The following is a 15,160-nucleotide window of genomic DNA, read 5'->3' as shown; positions in this document are numbered from 1 at the left end:
ACTAGGATGGAGGGGGGAGGGGAATGAAACAGAAAAGGAACTAAATAGAACAGATGAGGATACAAGGTGGTATGGAGGTAGAATGGGGGGAAGTGCAAGTTTGACAAGCAGTGAGATACCCATAGTAAATACAGATAATACTAGAACACTTCTAAAGACTAAACCAAGTGGGAGCAGAAAGGAAGGAGCAGATACGATAATAGTACAGGCTGAAAAAACCTTAAATGCATGCTTGCTAATGCAAGAAGCCTGACAGATAAAATGGGGGAGCTTGAATTAATAGCTGCAAGGGAGCAGTATGATATCATAGGCATTACTGAAACATGGTGGGATGAAACTCATGACTGGGCAGTTAATTTAGAGGGTTATTTATTCCCTTTTTCAGAAGGATTGAGCGAATGGGTGGAGTATGTTTATATGTTAAACCAGATCTAAAACCTATTATAAGGGATGATGTCTATGAAGGGAATGATGAAAATGTAGAGACCTTGTGGATAGAAATTAGCAGTGGAGGTAAAAGTATAAAGAAAATGTTTGTGGGAATATGCTATAAACCACCAAATATCTGTGAGATTGAGGAAGCTAAAATACTTTTGCAATTGATGAAGGCATCAAAACTGGGTCATGTTTGCATAATGGGGGATTTTAATTATCCAGACATAGACTGGGGCAATGAGATTAGCGTTACAACAAAAGAAACAGGTTTTTGGGGGTGCTTAAAGACAATTATATGACCAAAATTATTGAGGAACCAACCAGGAGAGGGGCAGTTCTGGATTTGGTCATATCAAACAATGTAGAAGTAATAACAAATATTCAAGTCCTGGAACATTTGGGTAACAGTGATCATAACATGGTCTCATTTGAAATAAATTATCAAAAAACAGATTACTTGGGTTCAACAAAGACCTTAAACTTTAGAAAGGCAGATTTTAATAAACTGAGGTCTAATCTAGTAGTAATACAATGGGATGATGTTTTACAGGGAAAAATGTAGAAGATAAATGGGCAGTGTTTAAAACATTGTTAGAAAAGCACACGTATCAGTGTATACCCTTGGGTAATAAGTATAAAAGAAATAAGTCAAACCAATGTGGCTAAATAAACAGGTAGGGAGGAAATGGACAAGAAGAGGAAGGCGTTTAGATTCTTTAATTCAGACGGGACAGAGACATCGTATCAGAATTATAAGGAATGTAACAAAAATTGCAAAAGGGACATCAGATTAGCAAAAATTGATAATGAAAAAAGGATTGCAATAGAAAGTAAGGTCAACCCTAAAAAGTTATTTACGTACCTTAATAACAAAAAAATAAATAAAAGAAAATATAGGACCCTTTCAGTGTGACATGGGCAGGCATATTATTGGAGATAAGGAAAAAGCTGAGGTATTAAACACATTCTTTGCCTCTGTGTTTACCAGGGAAGAATCAAGTTCAATAGTAGTGCCGCAGGAGGAAGCCACAACCTCCATATTAATGACCAATTGGATAACTGAGGAAGAAGTTCATAAGAGACTTGAAAACATTAAAGTAAATAAGGCACCTGGCCCCGATGGCATACATCCAAGAGTTCTCAAGGAGTTAAGCTCAGTAATAGCAAAACCATTATATTTAATATTGAATGACTCCATTTCCACAGGCTCAGTACCACAAGATTGGCGTAAAGCAGATGTGGTGCCTATATTTAAAAAGGGAGCTAGATCACAACCGGGGAATTACAGACCTGTAAGCCTGACTTCAATAGTGGGGAAACTACTTGAAGTTTTAATACGGGATAATATTCAAGAACACCTAATGGAAAACAAAATTATTAGCAATAGTCAGCATGGATTTATGAGGCATAGATTATGCCAAACTAACCTTATTTGTTTCTTTGAGAAGGCAAGTAGGAATTTAGAGCAGGGTAATGCCGTTGATGTGGTCTACTTAGATTTTGCAAAGGCTTTTGATACGGTTTCACACAAGAGGTTGAGGTACAAAAAATGAAAATTGGACTCAGTAATAATATATGCACCTGGATTGAAAACTGGTTAAAGGACAGACAACAGAGGGTTGTCATAAATGGAACTTTTTCAGGTTGGGCTAAAGTCGTGAGTGGAGTACCTCAGGGATCGATACTGGGACCCCTGTTTTTTAACTTGTTTATTAATGACCTTGAGGTTGAAATCGAGAGCAAAGTCTCCATCTTTGCTGATGATACTAAATTGTGTAAGGTAATAGAATCAGAGCAGGATGTAATTTCTCTCCAGAAGGACTTGGAGAGACTGGAAACTTGGGCAGGTAAATGGCAGATGAGGTTTAATAAAGATAAATGTAAGGTGATGCATTTGTGAAGCAAGAATAAACTGGCGACTTACAAATTAAATGGAGATTTATTGGGGGAATCCTTGATGGAGAAGAATTTAGGAGTGCTTGTAGACAGCAGGCTTAGCAATAGTGCCCAAAGTCATGCAGTAGCTGCAAAGGCAAACAAGATCTTATCTTGCATCAAACGGGCAATGGATGGAAGGGAAGTAAACCCTTTATAAAGCGTTGGTAAGACCACACCTTGAATATGGAGTACAATTTTGGGTACCAATCCTTAGAACAGCGGTGCGCAAACTGTGGGGCGCGACCCCCAGGGGGGGCGCAAGACTACCGACGGGGGGCGCGGGGTTTACAGAGGCCCCGCGCGCTTCCCGAAGGCACTTAAATTAAGTGCCGGGGGAGCTGCAGGGCCTCTGCAAACCTAACTTACCGTGGCTCCGGCGGCTTCCTCCTGCGTCACCATGGCAACGCGGCGTCAAAATGACGTTGCGAGGTCATGTGGCGGGAGTGAGGGGACAGCCGGCAGGGGGGCGCAGGGAAAAAAGTTTGCGCCCCCCTGCCTTAGAATATACATTATGGAACTAGAGAGAGTGCAGAGTAGAGCCACCAAATTAATAAAGGTGATGGACAATCTAACTTATGAGGAGAAGCAAGCTAAATTAGATTTATTTACATTAAAAAAGAGGCGTCTAAGAGGGGATATGATAACTATATACAAATATATTCGTGGACAGTACAAAGAGCTTTCAAATGAACTATTCATCCCACGGGCAGTACAAAGGACTCGGGCCATCCCTTAAGGTTGGAGGAAAGGCGATTTCACCAGCAACAAAGGAAAGGGTTCTTTACAGTAAAGCAGTTAAAATGTGGAATTCATTACCCATGGAGGCTGTGATGGCAGATACAATAGATTTGTTCAAAAAAAAGTTGGACATCTTTTTAGAAAGGAAAGATATACAGGAATATACCAAATAAGTAAACATGGGAAGGATGTTGATCCAGGGATTAATCCGATTGCCAATTCTTGGTGTCAGGAAGGAATTTATTTTTCCCCTTATGAGATATCATTGGATGATATGACACTGGGGTTTTTTGTTTGCCTTCCTCTGGATCAATAAGTAAGTATAGATATATGATAAAGTATCTGTTGTCTAAATTTAGCATAGGTTGAACTTGATGGACGTACGTCTTTTTTCAACCTCATCTACTATGTAACTATGCAACACGTGGCTGTGTAACACGTGGTGCTATATATTGGGGGTTCCCCTGAGTTTGGGGTATATATTGGGGGTTCACGTGAGTTTGGGGTATATATTAGGAGGTCCCCTCAGTTTGAGCTATCTATTGGGGGGGTCCCCTCAGTTTGGGGTATATATTTGGGGTCCCCTCAGTTTGGGGTATATATTTGGGGTCCCCTCAGTTTGGGGTATATATTTGGGGTCAATTACAGAAATAGAGAAATATCCCCTTTGGATGTGGCACAAGCAACACCTAATTACTTAAAAATCAATTTTATTATAATAAATTTAAATAATTGTGTAAGGGATTGTGGACAAACAAAACAAACAAGTAAACATAAAATAATTCGGAGAGTAACTTGCGAGGGTAATTAAGGAGCGATAAAACACGTGGCAGATTTATACGAATAAAATTCTAACCACAAAAATGGTTGATCGGATAATGATCCCTATGTGCTAATAAATCCGTGTAATAATGGATGTTGATATATAGTACTGTATACCTCCCATAAATAACCTTAGGGTGTAACCTGATGAAGCCTATTGGTGAAACGTACGTTGGGTACGTGTGACGCCAGCTAACCAGCGACGTCGGCTGATTCGGAGAGGTAAGGGAGTCCTTCACAAGTCAGAGCGTTTTGGAGACTGTAGTTGGGGACAGCAAGAACGCTCCGACACATGCTACAATATACCCCCATTCATTTAGAAGGAATACCAGTGAAAGAACCTACATCAATGCTTTTAAACAGCTACATATAGCTGGGTACTGGACTTAACACCTCAGATTAGTTATCTGGATGAGGTGTACACCCTAGTACCACCCAACTGAGCATATAACTATATTGTGCTTGGCGGTGGAGGGGTGACTATACCCACCCACATACTGGGTTTCTAGGTTCTAAAATAGACCTGGAGCAATTCAGATTGATGTTTATAAGATACACTGTGTATAGGAGCGGTAACCTGTCTATTTATCATCTCAACCAGCTATAGAGCTGAACACTGGACTTCTTACTCTCATTTTTGTGGGAAGTGTATCTCCCAGTGTTACCCAACTGAGCCAATTATTGTATTTGGCTCAGTGGTGGAGGGGTTAATACTCATCGGGGATTTTAGGTTGAACAGATTTCCGTCAGGAAGGTTATACTGCGTCGGGTTACACCCTAAGGTTATTTATGGGAGGTATACAGTACTATATATCAACATCCATTATTACACGGATTTATTAGCACATAGGGATCATTATCCGATCAAGGACAGGAGGAGTTGAAATAAACAACAACATTTTTGTGGTTAGAATTGTATTCGTATAAATCTGCCACGTGTTTTATCGCTCCCAAATTACCCTCGCAAGTTACTCTCCGAATTATTTTATGTTTACTTGTTTGTTTTGTTTGTCCACAATCCCTTACACAATTGTTTTAATTTATTATAATAAAATTGATTTTTAAGTAATTAGGTGTTTCTTGTGCCACATCCAAAGGGGATCTGTCTCTATTTCTGTAATTAACATTTCACCTTTCTCTGATATTGGGGATTTTTTATATTTTGACTACCACACCCTCCTTATCTCGTTAGAGCAAGGTTCCACTATTGCCCTCACAGGCTTTTGTGTGATAATATATATTTGGGGTCCCCTCAGTTTGAGGTATTTATTTGGGGTCCATATTGGGGGTTCACCTGAGTTTGGGGTACTCCTCGTTGAAGTCCCGGCTCTTCCTCGTGCTCCAGTCTCGGATTTTTAGCACCTTGATGATGATGTCGTTCCCTTGCCAGCGCCCCTTCCACAGCTATCGGGAGACCCCGAGACACAGGCTGATCTTTAGTGGGGTTTAGGGGCAGCATGGAACGCAGGGGGCAAAATGGGAGCGTGTCGGGGGGAAGGGTTGGGGGAGGAGCGTGTCGGGGGTACGGTTGGAGGGGATGAACGTGTCGGGGGTACGGTTGGAGGGGATGAGCGTGTCGGGAGTACGGTTGGAGGGGATGAACGTGTCGGGGGTACGGTTGGAGGGGATGAGCGTGTCGGGAGTACGGTTGGAGGGGATGAACGTGTCGGGAGTACGGTTGGAGGGGATGAACGTGTCGGGAGTACGGATGGAGGGGATGAACGTGTCGGGAGTACGGTTGGAGGGGATGAGCGTGTCGGGGGTACGGTTGGAGGGGATGAACGTGTCGGGGGTACGGTTGGAGGGGATGAGCGTGTCGGGAGTACGGTTGGAGGGGATGAACGTGTCGGGGGTACGGTTGGAGGGGATGAGCGTGTCGGGAGTACGGTTGGAGGGGATGAACGTGTCGGGAGTACGGTTGGAGGGGATGAACGTGTCGGGAGTACGGTTGGAGGGGATGAGCGTGTCGGGAGTACGGTTGGAGGGGATGAGCGTGTCGGGAGTACGGTTGGAGGGGATGAGCGTGTCGGTGGTACGGTTGGAGGGGATGAACGTGTCGGGGGTACGGTTGGAGGGGATGAACGTGTCGGGGGTACGGTTGGAGGGGATGAGCGTGTCGGGGGTACGGTTGGAGGGGATGAACGTGTCGGGAGTACGGTTGGAGGGGATGAGCGTGTCGGGAGTACGGTTGGAGGGGATGAACGTGTCGGGAGTACGGTTGGAGGGGATGAACGTGTCGGGAGTACGGTTGGAGGGGATAAACGTGTCGGGAGTACGGTTGGAGGGGTGAACGTGTCGGGGGTACGGTTGGAGGGGATGAGCGTGTCGGGAGTACGGTTGGAGGGAATGAACGTGTCGGGCGTACGGTTGGAGGGGATGAGCGTGTCGGGAGTACGGTTGGAGGGGATGAACGTGTCGGGAGTACGGTTGGAGGGGATGAACGTGTCGGGAGTACGGTTGGAGGGGATGAGCGTGTCGGGAGTACGGTTGGAGGGGATGAGCGTGTCGGGAGTACGGTTGGAGGGGATGAGCGTGTCGGGGGTACGGTTGGGGGGGATGAGCGTGTCGGGAGTACGGTTGGAGGGGATGAACGTATCGGGAGTACGGTTGGAGGGGATGAACGTGTCGGGAGTACGGTTGGAGGGGATGAACGTATCGGGAGTACGGTTGGAGGGGATGAGCGTGTCGGGAGTACGGTTGGAGGGGATGAACGTGTCGGGAGTACGGTTGGAGGGGATGAACGTGTCGGGAGTACGGTTGGAGGGGATGAGCGTGTCGGGGGTACGGTTGGAGGGGATGAATGTGTCGGGAGTACGGTTGGAGGGGATGAACGTGTCGGGGGTACGGTTGGAGGGGATGAACGTGTCGGGGGTACGGTTGGAGGGGATGAACGTGTCGGGGGTACGGTTGGAGGGGATGAACGTGTCGGGAGTACGGTTGGAGGGGATGAACGTGTCGGGAGTACGGTTGGAGGGGATGAACGTGTCGGGGGTACGGTTGGAGGGGATGAACGTGTCGGGAGTACGGTTGGAGGGGATGAGCGTGTCGGGGGTACGGTTGGAGGGGATGAACGTGTCGGGAGTACGGTTGGAGGGGATGAACGTGTCGGGGTACGGTTGGAGGGGATGAACGTGTCGGGAGTACGGTTGGAGGGGATGAGCGTGTCGGGAGTACGGTTGGAGGGGATGAACGTGTCGGGAGTACGGTTGGAGGGGATGAGCGTGTCGGGAGTACGGTTGGAGGGGATGAGCGTGTCAGGGGGAAGGGATGGGGGATCAGCGTGTCAGGGGGGGGAAGAGTTGGGGGATGAGTGCCGGGGGGGGGAAGGATTGGGGGATGAGCGTGTCGGGAGTACGGTTGGAGGGGATGAGCGTGTCGGGGGTACGGTTGGAGGGGATGAGCGTGTCGGGGGTACGGTTGGAGGGGATGAGCGTGTCGGGAGTACGGTTGGAGGGGATGAGCGTGTCGGGAGTACGGTTGGAGGGGATGAGCGTGTCGGGAGTACGGTTGGAGGGGATGAACGTGTCGGGGGTACGGTTGGAGGGGATGAACGTGTCGGGGGTACGGTTGGAGGGGATGAACGTGTCGGGAGTACGGTTGGAGGGGATGAACGTGTCGGGGGTACGGTTGGAGGGGATGAGCGTGTCGGGGGTACGGTTGGAGGGGATGAGCGTGTCGGGGGTACGGTTGGAGGGGATGAGCGTGTCGGGAGTACGATTGGAGGGGATGAACGTGTCGGGGGTACGGTTGGAGGGGATGAGCGTGTCGGGAGTACGGTTGGAGGGGATGAACGTGTCGGGAGTACGGTTGGAGGGGATGAACGTGTCGGGAGTACGGTTGGAGGGGATGAACGTGTCGGGAGTACGGTTGGAGGGGATGAACGTGTCGGGAGTACGGTTGGAGGGGATGAGCGTGTCGGGAGTACGGTTGGAGGGGATGAGCGTGTCGGGAGTACGGTTGGAGGGGATGAACGTGTCGGGAGTACGGTTGGAGGGGATGAGCGTGTCGGGAGTACGGTTGGAGGGGATGAACGTGTCGGGAGTACGGTTGGAGGGGATGAACGTGTCGGGAGTACGGTTGGAGGGGATGAACGTGTCGGGGGTACGGTTGGAGGGGATGAGCGTGTCGGGAGTACGGTTGGAGGGAATGAACGTGTCGGGCGTACGGTTGGAGGGGATGAACGTGTCGGGAGTACGGTTGGAGGGGATGAACGTGTCGGGGGTACGGTTGGAGGGGATGAACGTGTCGGGAGTACGGTTGGAGGGGATGAACGTGTCGGGAGTACGGTTGGAGGGGATGAGCGTGTCGGGAGTACGGTTGGAGGGGATGAGCGTGTCGGGGGTACGGTTGGGGGGGATGAGCGTGTCGGGAGTACGGTTGGAGGGGATGAGCGTGTCGGGAGTACGGTTGGAGGGGATGAACGTATCGGGAGTACGGTTGGAGGGGATGAACGTGTCGGGAGTACGGTTGGAGGGGATGAACGTATCGGGAGTACGGTTGGAGGGGATGAGCGTGTCGGGAGTACGGTTGGAGGGGATGAACGTGTCGGGAGTACGGTTGGAGGGGATGAACGTGTCGGGAGTACGGTTGGAGGGGATGAGCGTGTCGGGGGTACGGTTGGAGGGGATGAACGTGTCGGGAGTACGGTTGGAGGGGATGAACGTGTCGGGGGTACGGTTGGAGGGGATGAGCGTGTCGGGGGTACGGTTGGAGGGGATGAACGTGTCGGGGGTACGGTTGGAGGGGATGAGCGTGTCGGGAGTACGGTTGGAGGGGATGAACGTGTCGGGAGTACGGTTGGAGGGGATGAACGTGTCGGGGGTACGGTTGGAGGGGCTGAACGTGTCGGGAGTACGGTTGGAGGGGATGAACGTGTCGGGGGTACGGTTGGAGGGGATGAGCGTGTCGGGAGTACGGTTGGAGGGGATGAACGTGTCGGGGGTACGGTTGGAGGGGATGAACGTGTCGGGGGTACGGTTGGAGGGGATGAACGTGTCGGGGGTACGGTTGGAGGGGATGAGCGTGTCGGGAGTACGGTTGGAGGGGATGAACGTGTCGGGGGTACGGTTGGAGGGGATGAGCGTGTCGGGAGTACGGTTGGAGGGGATGAACGTGTCGGGAGTACGGTTGGAGGGGATGAACGTGTCGGGAGTACGGTTGGAGGGGATGAACGTGTCAGGGGTACGGTTGGAGGGGATGAACGTGTCAGGGGTACGGTTGGAGGGGATGAACGTGTCGGGGGTACGGTTGGAGGGGATGAACGTGTCGGGAGTACGGTTGGAGGGGATGAACGTGTCGGGAGTACGGTTGGAGGGGATGAACGTGTCGGGAGTACGGTTGGAGGGGATGAACGTGTCGGGAGTACGGTTGGAGGGGATGAACGTGTCGGGGGTACGGTTGGAGGGGATGAGCGTGTCGGGGGTACGGTTGGAGGGGATGAGCGTGTCAGGAGTACGGTTGGAGGGGATGAACGTGTCGGGAGTACGGTTGGAGGGGATGAACGTGTCGGGGGTACGGTTGGAGGGGATGAACGTGTCGGGAGTACGGTTGGAGGGGATGAGCGTGTCGGGAGTACGGTTGGAGGGGATGAGCGTGTCGGGGGTACGGTTGGAGGGGATGAACGTGTCGGGAGTACGGTTGGAGGGGATGAACGTGTCGGGGTACGGTTGGAGGGGATGAACGTGTCGGGAGTACGGTTGGAGGGGATGAGCGTGTCGGGAGTACGGTTGGAGGGGATGAGCGTGTCGGGAGTACGGTTGGAGGGGATGAGCGTGTCGGGAGTACGGTTGGAGGGGATGAGCGTGTCAGGGGGAAGGGATGGGGGATCAGCGTGTCAGGGGGGGGAAGAGTTGGGGGATGAGTGCCGGGGGGGGAAGGATTGGGGGATGAGCGTGTCGGGAGTACGGTTGGAGGGGATGAGCGTGTCGGGGGTACGGTTGGAGGGGATGAACGTGTCGGGAGTACGGTTGGAGGGGATGAACGTGTCGGGAGTACGGTTGGAGGGGATGAACGTGTCAGGGGTACGGTTGGAGGGGATGAGCGTGTCGGGGGTACGGTTGGAGGGGATGAACGTGTCGGGGGTACGGTTGGAGGGGATGAGCGTGTCGGGAGTACGGTTGGAGGGCATGAACGTGTCGGGAGTACGGTTGGAGGGGATGAACGTGTCGGGAGTACGGTTGGAGGGGATGAACGTGTCGGGGGTACGGTTGGAGGGGATGAGCGTGTCGGGAGTACGGTTGGAGGGGATGAACGTGTCGGGAGTACGGTTGGAGGGGATGAACGTGTCGGGGGTACGGTTGGAGGGGATGAGCGTGTCGGGAGTACGGTTGGAGGGGATGAACGTGTCGGGGGTACGGTTGGAGGGGATGAGCGTGTCGGGAGTACGGTTGGAGGGGATGAACGTGTCGGGAGTACGGTTGGAGGGGATGAACGTGTCGGGAGTACGGTTGGAGGGGATGAACGTGTCGGGGGTACGGTTGGAGGGGATGAGCGTGTCGGGGGTACGGTTGGAGGGGATGAGCGTGTCGGGAGTACGGTTGGAGGGGATGAACGTGTCGGGAGTACGGTTGGAGGGGATGAACGTGTCGGGAGTACGGTTGGAGGGGATGAACGTGTCGGGAGTACGGTTGGAGGGGATGAACGTGTCGGGGGTACGGTTGGAGGGGATGAGCGTGTCGGGAGTACGGTTGGAGGGGATGAGCGTGTCGGGGGTACGGTTGGGGGGGAAGAGCGTGTCGGGAGTACGGTTGGAGGGGATGAGCGTGTCGGGAGTACGGTTGGAGGGGATGAACGTATCGGGAGTACGGTTGGAGGGGATGAACGTGTCGGGAGTACGGTTGGAGGGGATGAACGTATCGGGAGTACGGTTGGAGGGGATGAGCGTGTCGGGAGTACGGTTGGAGGGGATGAACGTGTCGGGAGTACGGTTGGAGGGGATGAACGTGTCGGGAGTACGGTTGGAGGGGATGAACGTGTCGGGAGTACGGTTGGAGGGGATGAGCGTGTCGGGGGTACGGTTGGAGGGGATGAACGTGTCGGGGGTACGGTTGGAGGGGATGAACGTGTCGGGGGTACGGTTGGAAAGGATGAACGTGTCGGGAGTACGGTTGGAGGGGATGAACGTGTCGGGAGTACGGTTGGAGGGGATGAACGTGTCGGGAGTACGGTTGGAGGGGATGAACGTGTCGGGAGTACGGTTGGAGGGGATGAACGTGTCGGGAGTACGGTTGGAGGGGATGAACGTGTCGGGAGTACGGTTGGAGGGGATGAGCGTGTCGGGAGTACGGTTGGAGGGGATGAACGTGTCGGGAGTACGGTTGGAGGGGATGAACGTGTCGGGAGTACGGTTGGAGGGGATGAGCGTGTCGGGAGTACGGTTGGAGGGGATGAGCGTGTCGGGAGTACGGTTGGAGGGGATGAGCGTGTCGGGAGTACGGTTGGAGGGGATGAACGTGTCGGGAGTACGGTTGGAGGGGATGAGCGTGTCGGGAGTACGGTTGGAGGGGATGAGCGTGTCGGGAGTACGGTTGGAGGGGATGAACGTGTCGGGGGTACGGTTGGAAAGGATGAACGTGTCGGGGGTACGGTTGGAGGGGATGAACGTGTCGGGAGTACGGTTGAGGGGATGAGCGTGTCGGGAGTACGGTTGGAGGGGATGAACGTGTCGGGAGTACGGTTGGAGGGGATGAACGTGTCGGGCGTACGGTTGGAGGGGATGAGCGTGTCGGGAGTACGGTTGGAGGGGATGAGCGTGTCGGGAGTACGGTTGGAGGGGATGAACGTGTCGGGGGTACGGTTGGAAAGGATGAACGTGTCGGGGGTACGGTTGGAAAGGATGAACGTGTCGGGGGTACGGTTGGAGGGGATGAACGTGTCGGGAGTACGGTTGAGGGGATGAGCGTGTCGGGAGTACGGTTGGAGGGGATGAACGTGTCGGGAGTACGGTTGGAGGGGATGAACGTGTCGGGGGTACGGTTGGAGGGGATGAGCGTGTCGGGAGTACGGTTGGAGGGAATGAACGTGTCGGGCGTACGGTTGGAGGGGATGAGCGTGTCGGGAGTACGGTTGGAGGGGATGAACGTGTCGGGAGTACGGTTGGAGGGGATGAACGTGTCGGGAGTACGGTTGGAGGGGATGAACGTGTCGGGAGTACGGTTGGAGGGGATGAGCGTGTCGGGAGTACGGTTGGAGGGGATGAGCGTGTCGGGGGTACGGTTGGGGGGGAAGAGCGTGTCGGGAGTACGGTTGGAGGGGATGAGCGTGTCGGGAGTACGGTTGGAGGGGATGAACGTATCGGGAGTACGGTTGGAGGGGATGAACGTGTCGGGAGTACGGTTGGAGGGGATGAACGTATCGGGAGTACGGTTGGAGGGGATGAGCGTGTCGGGAGTACGGTTGGAGGGGATGAACGTGTCGGGAGTACGGTTGGAGGGGATGAACGTGTCGGGAGTACGGTTGGAGGGGATGAACGTGTCGGGAGTACGGTTGGAGGGGATGAGCGTGTCGGGGGTACGGTTGGAGGGGATGAACGTGTCGGGGGTACGGTTGGAGGGGATGAACGTGTCGGGGGTACGGTTGGAGGGGATGAACGTGTCGGGGGTACGGTTGGAGGGGATGAACGTGTCGGGAGTACGGTTGGAGGGGATGAACGTGTCGGGAGTACGGTTGGAGGGGATGAACGTGTCGGGGGTACGGTTGGAGGGGATGAACGTGTCGGGAGTACGGTTGGAGGGGATGAGCGTGTCGGGGGTACGGTTGGAGGGGATGAACGTGTCGGGAGTACGGTTGGAGGGGATGAACGTGTCGGGGTACGGTTGGAGGGGATGAACGTGTCGGGAGTACGGTTGGAGGGGATGAGCGTGTCAGGAGTACGGTTGGAGGGGATGAACGTGTCGGGAGTACGGTTGGAGGGGATGAGCGTGTCGGGAGTACGGTTGGAGGGGATGAGCGTGTCAGGGGGAAGGGATGGGGGATCAGCGTGTCAGGGGGGGGAAGAGTTGGGGGATGAGTGCCGGGGGGGGAAGGATTGGGGGATGAGCGTGTCGGGAGTACGGTTGGAGGGGATGAGCGTGTCGGGGGTACGGTTGGAGGGGATGAGCGTGTCGGGGGTACGGTTGGAGGGGATGAGCGTGTCGGGAGTACGGTTGGAGGGGATGAGCGTGTCGGGAGTACGGTTGGAGGGGATGAGCGTGTCGGGAGTACGGTTGGAGGGGATGAACGTGTCGGGGGTACGGTTAGAGGGGATGAACGTGTCGGGGGTACGGTTGGAGGGGATGAGCGTGTCGGGGGTACGGTTGGAGGGGATGAGCGTGTCGGGGGTACGGTTGGAGGGGATGAGCGTGTCGGGAGTACGATTGGAGGGGATGAACGTGTCGGGGGTACGGTTGGAGGGGATGAGCGTGTCGGGAGTACGGTTGGAGGGGATGAACGTGTCGGGAGTACGGTTGGAGGGGATGAACGTGTCGGGAGTACGGTTGGAGGGGATGAACGTGTCGGGAGTACGGTTGGAGGGGATGAACGTGTCGGGAGTACGGTTGGAGGGGATGAGCGTGTCGGGAGTACGGTTGGAGGGGATGAGCGTGTCGGGAGTACGGTTGGAGGGGATGAACGTGTCGGGAGTACGGTTGGAGGGGATGAGCGTGTCGGGAGTACGGTTGGAGGGGATGAACGTGTCGGGAGTACGGTTGGAGGGGATGAACGTGTCGGGAGTACGGTTGGAGGGGATGAACGTGTCGGGGGTACGGTTGGAGGGGATGAGCGTGTCGGGAGTACGGTTGGAGGGAATGAACGTGTCGGGCGTACGGTTGGAGGGGATGAACGTGTCGGGAGTACGGTTGGAGGGGATGAACGTGTCGGGGGTACGGTTGGAGGGGATGAACGTGTCGGGAGTACGGTTGGAGGGGATGAACGTGTCGGGAGTACGGTTGGAGGGGATGAGCGTGTCGGGAGTACGGTTGGAGGGGATGAACGTGTCGGGAGTACGGTTGGAGGGGATGAGCGTGTCGGGGGTACGGTTGGAGGGGATGAACGTGTCGGGAGTACGGTTGGAGGGGATGAACGTGTCGGGGGTACGGTTGGAGGGGATGAGCGTGTCGGGGGTACGGTTGGAGGGGATGAACGTGTCGGGGGTACGGTTGGAGGGGATGAGCGTGTCGGGAGTACGGTTGGAGGGGATGAACGTGTCGGGAGTACGGTTGGAGGGGATGAACGTGTCGGGGGTACGGTTGGAGGGGCTGAACGTGTCGGGAGTACGGTTGGAGGGGATGAACGTGTCGGGGGTACGGTTGGAGGGGATGAGCGTGTCGGGAGTACGGTTGGAGGGGATGAACGTGTCGGGGGTACGGTTGGAGGGGATGAACGTGTCGGGGGTACGGTTGGAGGGGATGAACGTGTCGGGGGTACGGTTGGAGGGGATGAGCGTGTCGGGAGTACGGTTGGAGGGGATGAACGTGTCGGGGGTACGGTTGGAGGGGATGAGCGTGTCGGGAGTACGGTTGGAGGGGATGAACGTGTCGGGAGTACGGTTGGAGGGGATGAACGTGTCGGGAGTACGGTTGGAGGGGATGAACGTGTCAGGGGTACGGTTGGAGGGGATGAACGTGTCAGGGGTACGGTTGGAGGGGATGAACGTGTCGGGGGTACGGTTGGAGGGGATGAACGTGTCGGGAGTACGGTTGGAGGGGATGAACGTGTCGGGAGTACGGTTGGAGGGGATGAACGTGTCGGGAGTACGGTTGGAGGGGATGAACGTGTCGGGAGTACGGTTGGAGGGGATGAACGTGTCGGGGGTACGGTTGGAGGGGATGAGCGTGTCGGGGGTACGGTTGGAGGGGATGAGCGTGTCAGGAGTACGGTTGGAGGGGATGAACGTGTCGGGAGTACGGTTGGAGGGGATGAACGTGTCGGGGGTACGGTTGGAGGGGATGAACGTGTCGGGAGTACGGTTGGAGGGGATGAGCGTGTCGGGAGTACGGTTGGAGGGGATGAGCGTGTCGGGGGTACGGTTGGAGGGGATGAACGTGTCGGGAGTACGGTTGGAGGGGATGAACGTGTCGGGGTACGGTTGGAGGGGATGAACGTGTCGGGAGTACGGTTGGAGGGGATGAGCGTGTCGGGAGTACGGTTGGAGGGGATGAGCGTGTCGGGAGCACGGTTGGAGGGGATGAGCGTGTCGGGAGTACGGTTGGAGGGGATGAGCGTGTCAGGGGGAAGGGATGGGGGATCAGCG

At 54.4% G+C, this 15,160-nt stretch overlaps 1 protein-coding gene across 1 annotated transcript in view; it reads right to left on the bottom strand.

Moving 5' to 3' along the window:
• ILK (integrin linked kinase) overlaps window positions 1-5,352 on the bottom strand; it is a 33,565-nt gene extending 28,213 nt beyond the window's left edge. Inside the window, exon 1 of the mRNA XM_075582303.1 lies at window positions 5,228-5,352. The gene's annotated coding sequence lies outside the window, so the exon portion shown is untranslated. The remainder of the gene's footprint in view (window positions 1-5,227) is intronic.
• Between the last annotated feature and the right edge of the window lie 9,808 nt (window positions 5,353-15,160).

Source organism: Ascaphus truei, unplaced genomic scaffold, assembly GCF_040206685.1.
Source record: "Ascaphus truei isolate aAscTru1 unplaced genomic scaffold, aAscTru1.hap1 HAP1_SCAFFOLD_2152, whole genome shotgun sequence".
NCBI lineage: Eukaryota > Metazoa > Chordata > Amphibia > Anura > Ascaphidae > Ascaphus > Ascaphus truei.
This window is presented reverse-complemented; position numbering and strand designations above follow the sequence as displayed.